The sequence below is a fragment of the Emys orbicularis genome, chromosome 10 (assembly GCF_028017835.1).
Source record: "Emys orbicularis isolate rEmyOrb1 chromosome 10, rEmyOrb1.hap1, whole genome shotgun sequence".
NCBI classification, from domain to species: Eukaryota; Metazoa; Chordata; order Testudines; family Emydidae; genus Emys; species Emys orbicularis.
Window position 1 is genome coordinate 37,075,333 of NC_088692.1, and position 16,288 is coordinate 37,091,620.

Sequence of the window (16,288 nt, forward strand, 5' to 3'; positions counted from 1 at the left end):
GTCCTGTCCAGAGGGGAGCTGGGCCCAAGTTTGCTCCTGATTTTATATTTTGAAGCTGGTCTAGCAATAGGTGCAGTGCTGGTGATGGGTCTGTGAGGGGAAAGGCGGGTTGCTGGAACCTTGCTCCCCTTCACTGTGCTGTTTTCATTTCTGTTACATCAAACTCCTTGTTTCTCTGCTGAGTTACCTTGGTAATGCCAGAGAGCAGTCCTGCCACCCCTCTGTCTCGATTCCCAGCTGATTTTTCCCAGCTTTAACCTATAAACTGCTGATATCTTTCCACATCACTGGTTGATACCTTCATCTGGGCAGATGTTCTCTTAAGACGGGCGTTCCAGGCAGTGTGTTGCCCTTTCCTGTTGCAGACTCAGTTCACTCCCATTTGAGAGCTGAAGGCAGCAGTGATCTGCTCCCAAAACTTGCACCCAGTTTGCAAACTGATCTCTCTGTGGCGCATGCCGTCTGAGGCCAGCCCTGAATCTCCATTCCCCTCCTGCACTTAGATGGACTGGTGACCATCCAGAGTGTGCACTGTGAACAGGCGAGAGTCCATATTCCCACCATTAAAAATCGCCCTCAGCAAGCTGCAAATGGCCACCTCCCACTGATAGCAGCATGTGCCCTGCTACCGTTCATCCTGCCGTGGATGTGAGCCAGATCACTAGCCCTGCTCTGCTGCCACGGCCTTCTGTATGCTCCAGCTCTCAGAAGTGGTATTCAGCAGCCCAGACCCTTGCATTCTGTGGCACCACAGCACAGCAGGGGAGAGACTCTGTAGCAGCTTCACATACACTGTGTAGTGGTGTTACTGAGTTATGAAAACAACCAGTACAATGTCTACCACACTCCTTGTGCGATTCACTAATAGGCCTTCAGTCTCTGGGTGCTAACGTGCCCAGAACGCCCATTCATCTCCACTAGAGTCATAGGTGCTCAGCACCTTGGAAAATCAGAGCCTGTGAATTTTTATTTTTATTGTACTGCAGGTCCATGTCTCACCAGTGCATCATTGTCCTACAGATGTTGGGGGCAGCCAGAGGTTCTGGCAGTTGGGGAATGTGCAGCAGGCAGTTTGGGCTATAGGATAAGCGCCCAAGCCAAATGATAAAAAGAGTGGCAGTGAACTAGTTAACGTGGACACTGGAATCTTAATAGTGTAAATTTCAAACTCACCACTGAGATGGATGGGGCAGTTCACACCTCTCAGCCTGTGGTTTCAGGCTGCCTGCACACTCAGGCAGACAACACATCAGTTACACTCAATTCACATTGGAAAGGCTTTCTTTGCAACCAGAAGAACTAAAGAAGCTTTGCTGTTTATTTAAGCTTTGCTGCTAGAGCAGGATTCTGCATTGTGAATTGGGTCCTGACTGCGGCAATTAGGGTATATCTACACTTGTAACGCTACAGCGTTACAGCTGCAGCGGTTCCGTGTGGACAACAGCGACTATCTGCTGATGGAATCCAACTCCTGTGGAGCAGGAGCTAGGGCAACAAGAGAACTCTGCCGTTGACCTAGCGCCGTCCACTCCGGGCTTAGGTTGGCTTAACTGCGTTACTCAGGGGTGTGGCTATCCTGATGTAGGTTTTCAGTGTAGACTGGCCCTTACAGACAGTAACTGGTCCTGTTGCCATCCTGTGGGTTAGGTCTGGATTATCAGCCCCATTTCACATGTGAGGATACGAGGCAGAGAGAGGGAAAGCAACTTGCCCAAGGTCACTCAAGGCGTGAGTGTCAGATCCAGCATTAGGACTCCCTGAGCAGTTCCTGATTCCTAGCCCCGTATTTAAACAGCTAGAACACATGGGACACATATGGCTCGGGATAAAGAGGTTACAACAATGGGAGGTAACTTGCCAGCCAGCCAGTGGCTTGTCCTTGCTCTGACTTACTTGGAAACAGCAGGTTTAGAATTCTAGCTGTGGTTCAGCAGCCAAAGAGAAGGGAAGCACCTTGAAGGAGAGGCCCATGAGGGTGGTTTCTTTGCCTGCCTGTAGTGGGTCTTTGGCAGGATCCCGTATGCCTGTAATACATCAGCCCTTCAGGTGGCTGATCTAGCAATGGGTTGTATCCCACAGAATATTCTAGCTTTTCCAGATGTAAAACTGACCATTTCTTTTCTGGTTGCCCCAAATCTTCCCTAATGTCCAAAATCAGAGAGGGAGATTTGAAACAAGCGTATCCTGCATCTAATCCCATCTCCACTAGCTCCGAGACTTTCCCCAAAGTCTCCTAGGCCCAGATCCACAAAGCTAGATAGGCTCCGAACTTCCACAGAAAGCAACAGAATTTAGGAGCCTAAATACCTTCATGGTCTCAGTTTCTCTATCTGTAAAATGCGGAATGATGGTAGTAGGCTACCTCCCGGGTGTGGTGCGAGGATTGACTCCTGCCTGTAAAGTGCTTTAAAAGAAGAAATCATTATCTAAGTTCTCCTACGTTTGTGTCCAGCACACGTTGCTTCTGAATTCCAGTCTCTCAAGCTACAGCCCGGTACATGAGACCTTTGCATATCTGTGCAGTACTCGATGGTAGGAAATGAGGTGAAATTCACCACGGCCATAATCAGTGCAGCAGTGTTAGCTAGCTGTTCTCTTTAGTTTGGCTGCAGTTAGCAGGGCTCTGAGGCAATGCAGTCAGACCAGCTTGTGGAGCAGCTCAGAACTGTATGAGAGCTGAAACGGAGCCTTTATTGCTGCTGACTGATGTATTTGAAAACCCACCCTTGCCTCCTGTGATTCTGCTGAATACAAACTACCTTCAGTTCTGCCACAGAGTAACCAGAATGCCAGAGGTATTGCTTCACCAGTGCTAAATTTCTCAAATATACCTCCTGTAATCCTTGAGGGTGGAGGATTCCTGCTGTGCACTGGCACTGTCTTTGTTAAGGAACTGAACAGAGCCAGGAAATTCTCTCCCTAACAGTGGTGCAGATTTGATCAGATACCACTCATCATTGCACCCTAGGCAGCAGCCCCTGAATCAGTCTGTGAACCCAGAGAGAACAACAGGGTCTCTCTGTCCAGCAGCCTCTGTAAAGAATCCCATTTACATCCATTACAACAGAGTCTTATCTCTTCTGTGTTGCTACAGACAGTACCATCATCAAGTAAATCCAGGGGTGGATTTTGGTGCCCAGCAGGAATAGATCTTTTCTAAATCAACAAATCAGCTGATCCTCCGCTGCCCGTGCATGCTAGCACTGCACCATAGAAAATAAGCTATATGCCATGCAGAAGGGGTGTGAGTGACTCCTAGAAAGGATTTAGCACAGGTGGACAAACTTTTTGGCCCGAGGGCCACATCTGGGAATAGAAATTGTATGGCGGGCCATGAATGCTCACAAAATGGGGGTTGAGGGGGTGAGGGCTCTGGGGTGGGGCCAGAAATGGGGAGTTCAGGGTGCGGGAGGGGGCTCCAGGCTGGGGCAGGAGAGTGGGGTGTGTGGGGGGGCTCTGTCTGGGGGTGCGGGCTCTGGGGTGGGGCTGGGGATGAGGAGTTTGGGGTGTAGGAGGGTGCTCCAGTCTGAGACCGAGGGGTTCAGAATGCGGTAGGGGGATCAAAGCTGGGGCGGGGGGTTGGAGTGCGGGAAGGGGTGCAGGCTCCGGGGTGGGGCTGGGAATGAGGGGTTTGGGGTGCAGGAGGTGCTCTCCTGGGATCGAGGGGTTCAGAGGGCAGGAGGGGGATCAGGGTTGGGGCATGGGAAAAGGCTCAGGGGTGCAGGCTCCAGGTGGCACTTACCTCAAGCAGCTCCCAGAAGCAGCTGCATGTCCCTTCTCCATCTCCTACACAGAGACACGGCCAGGTGGCTCTGCACGCTCCCCCGTTTGTAGGCACTGCCCCTGCAGCTCCCATTGGCTGCGGTTCTCGGCCAATGGGAGCTCCAGGGGTGGCACTTGGGGTGAGAGCAGCATGCAGAGCGGAGGCCCCCGGCTGCCCCTATGTGTAGGAGCTGGAGAGGGGGCCATGCTGTTGCTTCCAGGAGCTGCATGGCGCGGCCCCAACCCTGCTCCCCGGCTGGAGTGCCGGATTAGGGCCATGCTGCTGCTTCTGGGAGCTGCGTGGAGTGGCCCCCGACCCTGCTCCCTGGATGAAGCGCCAGAGCGGGGAAAGCCACAGACCCCACTCCCCAGCGGGAGCTTGAGGGCTGGATTAAAATGGCTGGTGGGCCAGATCCGGCCCGCGGGCCATAGTTTGCCCACCCCCTGATTTAGCAGGTCCATGCCACCCTCTCGGTGCTAGAAATAACTTTTAATCTGTTTCTAATTTTGTAAAAGCTTGTTTTAGAAGATTCTGTTTCTTACTTGATTGTGGTTTTGCTGACTGATCCTTCCTCCGAGTTAACACTAAAGAATGAACCCTATCTGAGCTATCATATGTTTACCTGCCAGTGTGTTTTATTCTGCAAACTTACCTCTGCCTCGAATCAATATGGGTTTGAAAAGACAGGGTAAATGTTCATTTCCTCTCATGTTCTTAATAGAGTTTAGAACAGCAGCAATTGAAGATTTAAAAGATCCATGCAGCTCTTGGATTGGAGCAGGTGACAAGCTTTGTATGTGGGCCCAAGGCTGTTGAGCCAACCAGTTTGCTGCATGAAAGGCTAATGAAAATGAGACCAAACTGCTTAGCCTAGCTGTGTTCTTCCTGCATCGCAAAGGATGAAGATCTCCTGCCTTCTTCACAATAACAGCCTGATCCAAAGTCCGGTGAAGCCAGTGGACTTTGGATCAAGCTGTTATAGAGGGTTATTGTAAAACTAGAAGTGTCGCTTAAGCACCTATGAAATGCCATGTAGGGTTTATAGTCACTAGGCTGGAGCTCTGCAGTGAGTACATACACCCATAAGAGTGACTCAGTAAAGCCAAAGGTGTCCTATCTGTTGATATTAGCTACAAGAGGTCAGGTTACAAATACTTCCCCCCCACTGCCACACCTCAATAAATGAGGATTGCATAGGGGAGTTCCTCAAGGGTTTGGGGCATTACCTACCCCATTGGCTTAAGTAGTCTCAGCAATTGCTGCATGCCTCACTCTCTTACTGTCTCTGGCCAGGGGATCTCTAGCTGTGGAAGCCTTGGCAAAGCCCCCATTTGTGAGGAGCTCTGTGCGGTGCAGGAGGTGCTGCTGCGTCCAGGATATCCTGCTGCCTGTACTTGGGTCTGAGCTCTGACCCTTAGTGAATCACCAGCATGCTGCTTGGCACAGTGCTATCCTGCACCAGAGCTATAACTACCACTCACCGCAGTTAAGCAAAATGCTGTCACGTATCCGGCAATGCCTGACTACAAATGTACATCTGCCCTGCAGGCCTCTGGATTCTTCCAGGTGAGAGAATCTTAGCACATAACAATGGGGGGAAAGAGCAATTAAATCAACCACTTCCTGCAGTAACATAGAAAAGGCTGCAAGGTAAACTACCCAGGAGAGCATGTCTGAGGGAAGCCCCCATGCAAAGCATGACTGAACTGACCCTGAGTATGCACACAAATTACACATGAAATATTTGAAAAATGCAGACAATTGTCTCACTAGAGTCCCAGTTTGCAATAAGACCCCTCTCTGAGCGGGCCTGTAGAAGCAGCAGGATTTAGTATTCTACAAACACCGTCAGTGAGGAATATAACTAGGGAATAAGTCTCTAAACATCAGTTGTCAACGAGAACAAGCAAACTGCAAATGCCTTAGAACAGGCCTTTGCTAATCTCCAATTTGAGTACAGACTCCTTTCCAGAGCGCAGCAGGGAGCTACCGGATCATTAAGACTTTGTTAATGTCACTCACAGGATGTTTGCCAGGGAGCTCCGGGCTCATTTCTGCTCCTGTTTCAGTCAATAGGAATTTTGCTGTTGACTTCAGTGGGAGTATTAAAGAGTTACAACTATACTGCACTTGTCAGATCTACACACACTCTTACTCTCCTTGACTTTTAAATGGGTTCTTTGCTCATTAAGTCATGGGATCTACCCCTCTGCGCTGGATCTCCCAGTCTCGGTTAGCAAGGCCATGCCATTTTCAGCACTCTTGTGGCAGAGACCGGGCAGGGGTGCTGGGCAAGGGGAGTGGAAGTTTGGCAGTGTAAGTAATGTGTTATGGCGTGTGTCAGTAAATGGAGCACTTGTCCGGCCCCAGCATGAATGAGGGTCTTGTCTGGGCTCACTCTGAGCGCTAAACCTGCTTTTAGGAATGTAAGTGCCTATAGTGCCAGATTCATTGGATCTGCTGCGTGGCAAGAGGCTGATGCTCAGGCTTTGTCTGTTGATAGTGCTCCTGCTCTCTAGCTTCTGACTTGTAGACCTGTTTCAGCTCTCACGGAGCTTAGCTCTCAGAAGCAGCTCCATTGTCCAATGCCAGGGTGAGGAGACTTAAGCAGAGCTGCCCTGCTCTCTGGTGCTAGCTAGTGGTGCCTTTCTAAATTTCAATTCATTTTGAAAACCATCTCAAAGTGGGCTTGAAATGGTTTGTCAAAATTGATTTCACCAGGGAGCTAAACAAGTAATGACATGAAATTCCATTCCTTGGTGGAAGATGCTGTGATACACCATCAGCTGCATCTTCACTGCATGTTCGGTCAGATTGCCTCATTCAGGGCAGCTCTAAATTTGAACCAATGCTATTTACACACAGCATAGGGAGCTGTGAGTGATGATTGATGTGCTGCTGAAAGGCCAGCTATTCAGAGGTCTGGGGATCAGTGTGTATGGGGTGGGGAGAGATGGGGTTGTCTCTTTGAGATCCATGGCTGCAGTGTTTCTGGATTAGCCTTCATGGCACAAAGAGAGGGAGGAGCAGGGTCCCATTCCCCAAACAATTTAAATCCACTTTGCTCTCATTGCTAAGTTTACTTAACTGTTCTGGATTGTTTTGTTGTTGTCCCAACTGAGGACTCCTCCTTCCAGTCAATGCCCTTTGTTCCAGAGCTCCTGCTGGCCAAAGAAATTCATAGATTCATAGAGTGTAAATCCAGACGGGACCATTAGCTCACCTACTCTGACCTCCTGTAAATCACAGGCCATAAATTTCACACAGTTTCCCCTGCACTGAGCCCAATAACTTGTGTTTAAGTAAAGCACATCTTCCAGAACGGCATGCAGTCTTGATTTGAAGATACCAAGAGATGGAGAATCCACGACTTCCCTTGGGAGTTTGGTCCAGTGTTTAATCGCCCTCACCTAAAAATGTGTGCCTTAGTTCCAATTTGAATTTGTCAGCCCTCTGCTTCCAGCCATTGGTTCTTGTTATGCCTTTCTTTGCTAGATTAAAGAGCTCGTTAATACTCAGTATTTTCTCCTCATGAAGGTTCTTATCCACTGTAATCCAGTGACCTCACAATCATCTTGCTGGCAAGCTAAACAAATTGATCTCCTTAAATCCCTCACTGTCAGGCATTTTTCTCCAGCCCTTGAGTCATTTATGTGGCTCTTCTCTGCATCCTCTCCAATTTTCAAACAACTTTTTAAAATGTGGCCGCCAGCTCTGGAGTCACCATTCCAGTGTCAGTCTCACCCAGGCTGTATGCAAAGGTAAAATCGCCTACCTATTGCTATTCACTGCTTCGCTGTTTACGCATTAGCCTTTTTTGACACAGCATCACACCGGGAGCTGGTGTTGAATTGCTTGTCCACCATGACCCCTGGATTGTTTGTGGCATTGCTGCATTCCAGAATACAGCCCTGCATTCTGTAGGTCTGGTCTGCAGTCCTTCTTCCTACATGTATGACTTTGCATTTGGCTGTATTCAAACACATTTTGTTGAAATGGGCCCAGTTTACCAACCAATCCAGTACTGGTTAAGATGCCCCTTCAGAGGTTAGCACCATGGGGACCTGATCAGGGGTGCTGGAACAGGGTGGGCCAAGGGGCCATGGCCTCCCACTTTATACCGGCTGCAAGGGAAAGTGATGGGAAGAGGGGGTGGAGAGGAGCGAGCGGGGGATGGGGTTTTGGGGGGAAGAGGCGGTGTGAGGGCAGGGTTTTGGGGGAAGAGGCGGCGCAAGGGCAGGGGCTTGGGGAGAAGGGTGGGGCCTAGGGCGGTAGGGCCATGGTTTGGGGGCCTGTGCCCTCCCCCCCTTAGGGCACTTCTGCCACTCCTGGACCTGATCCTAACTGGGATCTTTGGGTCCCAGGGGCTCTATCGATATTTAGCTGCTTCAGCTCCTCCCAGCCCCCGTCCTGATGCCACTCCATCCCCTGCAACAGCAACGGAGCTGCTGGGTACCCCTCTGTGTGGGTTAATAGTGTTGGTTGACAATTAAAACCCTTGACCCAACTAGGATGGAAGTGAAGATGCAAAGGCTGAGGCAGGAAGCCTTGCTGGAAGAAAGGCTTTAGTCAAACACAGGTGATTGGGGTCACTGCAGGAGTGCTGGGATGGAATTCTCTGGCCTGTGATAGACAGGAGGTCAGAGTAGCTAAATTAACTATCCCTTCTGGCCCTAAAATCAATTCCATGAGGCATGTCGGCTCTTTCATGAATGAAACATGTTCTTTGTACACACAATACACTTTACAGAACACCCGATGCGGGGAGCATTATTTCCAAAACTAAAGAGATTTTTACCCACAGCCCCTCAGGATCCTATTAGATACACCATTTAAAAACAAACCAACCTGAATGTTTGAACAGTAAAAGCTGAATTGCACTGTCCCTACCCCCTTTAGAGGGGCATTAGAGAACCGGCTTCACACTTTCCCCCAACTCAGCCTCTCCCACTGTTCTTTTTGAGGTTCCCACTCTTCTCCATGTGACAAAACCATCACACATGCTAATGAAATTGACATGGCGTGCTTGAGTGGAATAGCAAGGCGGGGCTGCAGGGCAGGGATAAGGGGCATTGGCAGAGCTGCATAGGGAAGGCCAGACTGGAACAGCAAGGGGCTACAGGTCAGATTTGGCCCAATTCTCCCATTAATTTTTGAAGTTCAAATGCTGATTATAAATCACCAAAACCAAATGATGTTTGTTGAGCTGAGCTCTAGATGGAAGCGGATCTTGGTGTTTAGTTGTAGGATGCAGGGAGAGTTGCAGATAATGTTCCTGACAGTAAATAAACCTGTACAAACTAAAACAAGCCCTAGAGTCATTTACTGCCAAATACTGTTGCTGTGAAGCTGGATTTTTGCTGGCTCTGCAGAACTGTCTCAAGCCCTAATGAGCATATTGGAGCAGCCACACAGCTCAGGTGTTAACATTCAATATATGGGAAATGGACCCGGAAGCGCAAAGCGGGAATGGATGGGCAGCTTCTGCTTTGAATTCCAGTCCCACCACACCTCTTTCCCTAGTATGCACACACACTTCCCCTAGGTGGCAGTAGAGGACAGTTAGATGTAGGCAAGTCGGCCTTGAAAGTTGCCCATAGCTTCTGTTAATCACAGATTCCCACCAATACATTTTGTTTAATCGTTTATGGGAAACATTTGTTTATGGTCAGTATTGGGACCTAGAGACCCAGTGATGGACACAGCATCTTTGCATGTGTTGTGATGTGACAAAGCAGGCTGGACATGGGTGCTGAGATGGGACTTCTAGTACCCTAATCTCACAAGCAAGATAAAGGAAACCAAATCCACCACACTGGACCCGACTAGATCAGTATCCTGGCTCAGGAAGGTGAGCAATACCCATAATGCAGCTGGCCAACAGTACAGTGCTCCATGTAGGGGAAAAGTTCTCCTGCCTCCCACTGATGGACTTACGCTCTGACTCATGAACTCTCATCACCATCTTAGCTGGAGGTGTGTCACAAATGTGTCATGAAGGGGCATAAAGCTACCCTTTGTTTAAATCTAGCCACAAAATTTGACTCCATGGTGCTTTTCAGCCAGATGGAGGTTTTCCCCAAGGTTCATAAGAATCCCTCTTTTAATGTAAAGAACTGGTTAAGAGTTTCAAAGCCAGCTAGGGTCAGAGCTAGGGGCTTTAGACAAGGGGAGCTGTGTATCTAAATCCTCTAGACAGCTACAAAAGTTTGTTTGCGCTGTTGGACTTCTCCCCTCATTTACTCATGGTGAGGTACGTTTCTTGCCATGGGATCTTTCAAAAACCTGCTTTGAACTCAATGGGATGTCTGTGACAGGAGGCAGAGGCCCCATCTGATCACCGGCAGACCAGGGGTTAATTCCTGTCTCTGATTGCCACAGGTGCACAGACAAGATGGAGTCAGGAGGCTGATGGCAGAACCAGGAAAAGAACCAAGATCTCCTGACCCCTAGCGTGATGCTCTTGCCACTGGCCCATGCAGAGAAAAAGAACTGCCCCCTTTCCTCGCAGATGGTATGTACCCTGAATCAGCACCCTCTGTTCCAAGAGCTTGTCAGCGCAAAGGATAGATCTGTGACTAATGGTTTTGGAGAATTTCTCTTTGGCTGTTCTGTGCAGATGGCTATGACACTGACACTATCAATCCTGTTGGAACTGCTGACCTCTACCACGGCATCGATAGCGAATGTTAATGGGGCTTCTCTTGTCACCAACCAGCTAAACATGGATGGAGCTTCGTGATTTAGTGCAATTGCTCTAGGGTCTAGTCTGGGTTCTCAGTGCTTCATTGTTATTTAAAACACAAAATTGCACAAGTGCGCTCCAATTCACTGGATGACTAGACTGCTCAATAATGACCCAGCCACAAATCCACATGGACCTTCAGCCTTCAATCCCTCACCTTCACCTCTGCCCCAAATGCCTCTGAGAAAGGGACTTTGCAGCCTGCCCAAAACGTGAACACATTGAGGCCCCACCGTTTGCTTATAGTTTTCTTTTACACCACATGCTCTGACACACCACACTCAGCACTGTGGCATCAACACTAGAGAGAGAGATGAGCTTCAAATTATACCATCAGGACAGCTAGCCAGCCAGGAGAGTCGGAGATATGGCATTCTTCCACATGGGATCTTCCCCACACCTCACTCCCAGAGCTGATAGGGGCTGGGAGCATGGGTGTAGATTCTCAGAGCTGCACTGACAGGCTCCAGAGAGAGGTCTCTGTGATGCTAGCTCCAAAGAATGGCTGTGATTGCTGTGTACCTCAAGGGGAACTGAGCCAAGCTCTTTGCTTTCATTGCCATCTTTCAGGTGCTCTGGTTCTGGCTTTGATCCTTGGATTTTTCAGGCTTACCTGTGGGTGTGACTGAGCTGTTCATTTCCCTGTGAGGTGGTTGGCAGTTGCTAGCAGTTTAATCCTGCCTCCTCTCTGTAATCAGTTGGGTTGGAGGAGCTATAATCCAGATGCATATGCTAGTATTTAAGAGCACCTCTCATAGTTATGGCAACCAGCAAGTGGTAGGATCCTGGCAATGGACAGGCTGGCAGGCAGCCCGGGTTTGGGAGGTTGTGATGGGGTGTCTAGTTAAAAAGGGCCAATTAGCCCCATGAGAGGCTGCACCTGGGGGAGAGGCAGGGCTGCTAAGGCCTAATGGCTGATGAAGCCCAGCGGGGAGGAGCTGGGCTAGGCAGGAAGTTGGTGGTAAGAGGGGACTGTGGGAGGAGCTCTGCAGTTACTCCCTAGAGGTGGGAGTTGGCAAGAGACAAGGAGGACTAGGGGGAGAATAAGGCCTGGGATCCTGCCTTGACCTACAGACTCTAGCAAGAGCCCAAGAAGGGTGAAACAGCCACAGGGAGCAGCAGAAGCTCCACTGCTAACACAGAGAGGGGCCAAAGCTAGAGACAAAAGGTAGGGAGCAGCGCAGTGGGGTCTGGGATTGCATATACTGCGGACGCTAGTCATAGGGTCCCTGGGCTGGAACCTGGAGTAGTGGGCAGGCCTGCGTTCCCCTACCACCCACTGGGGGAGGGGCACAATCTGGACAATGGATTGGAAGACAGCCTGAGACAGTCCAGAGAGTCTGAAACCCTGGAAGGGGAAAAAAGACGGTTACTCACCTTTGTAACTGTTGTTCTTCGAGATGTATTGCTCATATCCATTCCAATTAGGTGTGCATGCACTGCGTGCACGGCCGTCGGAGAATTTTTACCCTAGCAACACCCGGTGGGTTGGCTGTGGAGCCCCCTGGAGTGGTGCCTTCATGGCACTGGATATATACCCCAGCCAACCCAGCGCCCCCTCAGTTCCTTCTTGCCGGCTACTCCGACAGAGGGGAAGGAGGGCGGGTTTGGAATGGATATGAGCAACACATCTCGAAGCACAACAGTTACAAAGGTGAGTAACCGTCTTTTCTTCTTTGAGTGCTTGCTCATATCGATTCCAATTAGGTGATTCCCAAGCCTTACCTAGACGGTGGGATCGGAGTGAAGTACCGTGGATTGAAGAACTGCTCTACCAAACGCCGCATTGTCTCTGGCTTGCCAGACAATGGCATAGTGTGAGGTAAAAGTATGTACTGAAGACCAAGTAGTGGCTCTGCAGATCTCCTGGATTGGCACGTGGGCCAGGAAGGCCACCAACGAGGCCTGAGCTCTTGTAGAGTGAGCGGTAAGAGGCAGGGTTGGAACACCAGATCATAACAAGCACGGATACAGGATGTGATCCAAGAAGAGATCCGCTGAGTGGAGACTGGGAGGCCCTTCATCCGGTCCGCCACCATGACGAAGAGCTGGGTCGTCTTCTGGAACAGCTTCGTACACTCAATGTAGAAGGCAAGGGCCCTACGAACATCGAGGGAGTGTGGCCACTGCTGCTGATGTCTGGCGTGCGGTTTTGGGTAAAAAACGGGAGGAAAATGTCTTGGTTGATATGGAAGGTCGATACCACCTTGGGAAGAAAGGCAGGGTGAGGTCGTAGCTGCACCTTATCCTTAGGGAAGATCATGTAGGGTGGTTCTGAGGTAAGAGCCTTGAGTTCGGAGACACGCCTCGCCGACGTGATAGCAATGAGGAAAGCCATTTTCCAAGAGAGGTATAGGAGGGAACAGGTGGCCAACAGTTCGAATGGAGGCCCCATAAGTCTGGAGAGGACCAGGTTAAGGTCCCACGTGGGGACTGGCTGTCGTACCTGTGGGTATAGACGGTCCAGGCCCTTAAGGAACCTACTGACCATGGGGTTGGCAAAGACAGAGCGGCCATTTGCTCCTGGGTGGAAGGCTGAGATGGCCGCCAGGTGAACTCTGATGGAAAATATCGCCAGGCCCTGCTGTTTCAGGCTCAGGAGATAGTCCAGAATAAGAGACACGGATGCTTGGAGGGGGGGTGTGCCACGGTGAGTGCACCAGCATGAGAATCGCTTCCACTTAGCCATATATGTGGCCCGAGTGGAAGGTTTCCTGCTGCCCAACAGAACCTGTTGCACCAAATGAGAACAGAGGAGTTCTGAGTGGCTCAGCCATGCAGCATCCACGCCGTGAGGTGGAGGGACCGTAGGTCGGGGTGACATAGGTGGCCGTGATCCTGAGTGATCAGGTCTGAAAAAAGGGGCAGCAGGTCTGGGGCATCCATACAGATCTCCAACAGCGTGGTGTACCAATGCTGCCTGGGCCATGCCGCGGCGACCAGGATCAGACATGTCTTGTCCCCGTGCACCTTGAGCAGGACCTTGTGTACGAGTGGAAATGGCGGAAAGGCATAGAACAATCGGCTTGTCCACGGGAGTAGGAAGGCGTCTGTGAGAGAGCCCAGGGAACGACCTGGGAGGAAGCAAAATGCCAGGCATTTTCGGTTGTTGCGCGAGGCAAACAGGTTGACCTGGAGAAACCCCCACTTTAGGAAGATGGAGTGGATGACATCTGAACGGAGCGACCACTCGTGGGCGTGGAAGGATCTGCTGAGGTGGTCCACCAACATGTTCTGGACCCCTGGGAGAAAAGACGCCACCAGGTGAATGGAGTGGGCTATGCAGAACTCCCAGAGTTGAATGGCCTCCTGACAGAGGGGGGAGGAACAAGCCTCCCCTTGCTTGTTGATGTAGAACATGGCCACGGTGTTGTCTGTGAGGACCGCCACACAACGACCATGCAGCCGCTCCTCAAAGGCTTGACAAGCCAGATGTACCGCCATCAGTTCCCATACGTTGATGTGGAGAGAGAGTTCGGATGGGGCCCATAGACCCTGTGTCTGGATGTCCCCGAGACGGGCACCCCATCCCAGGGATGACGTGTCCGTAACGAGGGACAAGGAGGGCTGAGGGATGTGGAAGGGGCCTCCTTCGCATACCGCCCCTGGGTCTAGCCACCAGTGGAGGGAAGTCAGGACCTTCTCTGGGACGGTGACCACCAGATTCATGCTGTCTCGACCTGGGCGATAGACAGATGCCAGCCAGGCTTGAAGTGGGCGGAGCCTTAGTCTGGCATGCTTGGTCACGTATGTGCAAGAAGCCATGTGTCCTAGAAGACTCAAGCACGTTCTTGCCCTCGAGGTTGGGAAGCTTTGAAGGCTCTGGATGAGGCCCAACAAAGCTTGGAAATGAGCGTCCGGCACGCACGGAGTCCAGGACCGGCCCGATGAATTCTATTCTCTGGGTCGGTTCTAGCGTCGACTTCGCCACGTTGAGAAGGAGGCCTAAATGACCAAACGTGCCCGTGACCAACTGAATGTGGGACTGCACCTGCTCCTTGGTGCGCCCTTGGATGAGCCAGTCGTCGAGATATGGATATACCTGTATTTGTCGACCATGGAGGAAGGCTGCCACTACTGCCATACATTTGGTGAATACCCGGGGGGCCGTAGAGAGGCCGAATGGAAGAACCGTAAACTGATAGTGTTCACGGTTGACCACAAAGTGGAGGAAGCGTCTGTGTGCTGGATGGATCGCTATGTGGAAATATGCATCCTTCATGTCGAGGGTGGTGTACCAGTCTCCAGGATCCAGGGAAGGTATAATGATGCCCAAGGAGACCATGCGGAACCTCAACTTTACCATGAATTTGTTGAGTCCGCGCAGGTCGAGGATAGGCCAAAGCCCACCCTTTGCCTTGGGAATTAGGAAGTAACAGGAGTAAAACCCCTGCCCCTTAGCTCCCTTGGAACCTCCTTGATCGCCCCCATGGCGAGGAGCGTCTGAACCTCCTGAATGAGGAGTTGCTCGTGAGAGGGGTCCCTGAAGAGGGATGGGGAGGGAGGGTGGGAGGGTGGGGAGAAAGAAAATTGGAGAGAGTATCCCCTTTCCACCTAGCGAAGAACCCCACGGTCCGTGGTTATGAGGGACCAAGCACGGTGGAAACGGGATAAACGATTCAAGAAAGGTGGGGTAGGATCCTGAACTAGGACCGGTACATCGTCCTCGGGCGTCCCTTCAAAAGTTTTGTTTAGAATCTGCTGAGGGCTTGGAAGAGCCCTGGCCCTAGCTGGATTGGTGGTTGGAGGGTTTCCTCCTGCTATTGCGACCCCATCTCCTTTAGAAGTCCTGCCTTGGTCGAGGAGGGAGATAGGAGTGTTGGGGCTGAGGTTTGAATGGCTTCCGCTGGGTAGCCGGTGTGTGCATCCCCAGCGATCGTATTATGGCCCTTGAGTCTTTGATGCTTTGAAGCCTCGAGTCAATCTTGTCCGAAAACAGGCCCTCTCCGTCAAAGGGGAGATCCTGTAATGTTTGCTGAAGCTCCGGTGGTAATCCGGAAGCTTGCAGCCAAGAGATATGCCTCATTGAGATCCCCGAAGAGAGAGTCTGAGCGGCAGAGTCCACGGTGTCCAACAAGACCTGCAATGAGGTCCGCGCCACCGTTTTACTATCTTCTACCAGGGCCCCGAGCTCCTCTCTGGACTCTGGAGCTCCTTGAACTTCATCATAGAGTTCCAAGAGTTAAAATTGTATCGCTCAGGAGAGCCTGCTGGTTCGCAATCTGGAGCTGACGCCCCCCCCGATGGATAGACTTTGCACCAGAATATATTGAGGCGCTTGGCATCTTTTGACTTGGGCGCCGGGGCTTGCTGACCATATTGTCCTTCTCGTTCACTGAGGCCACCACCAATGAACAAGGCTGTGGGTGAGTGTATAAATAGTCATATCCCTTGGAGGGGACAAAATATTTCCGCTCCACCCCTTTAGCAGTCGAGGGAATGGAAGCAGGTGTGTCAAGGCTGTATCCCCACTTTGAACTTTAGGGTACAAATGTAGGGGCCTGCATGAAGACTTCTAAGCTTAACTACCAGCTTAGTTCTGGTCCGCTGCCACCATCCCAAAGCTAATTCCCTTTCCTGGGTAGCCTTGAGAGACCTTCACCAATTCCCTGGTGAATACAGATCCAAACTCCTTGGATCTTAAATAAGGAGAAATTGACCCTCCCCCCCTCCTTCCTTTCACCAACTCCTGGTGAATACAGATCCAAACCCCCTTTGGATCTTAAAACAAGGAGAAATCAATCAGGTTCTTAAAAAGAAGGCTTTTAATTAAAGAAAAA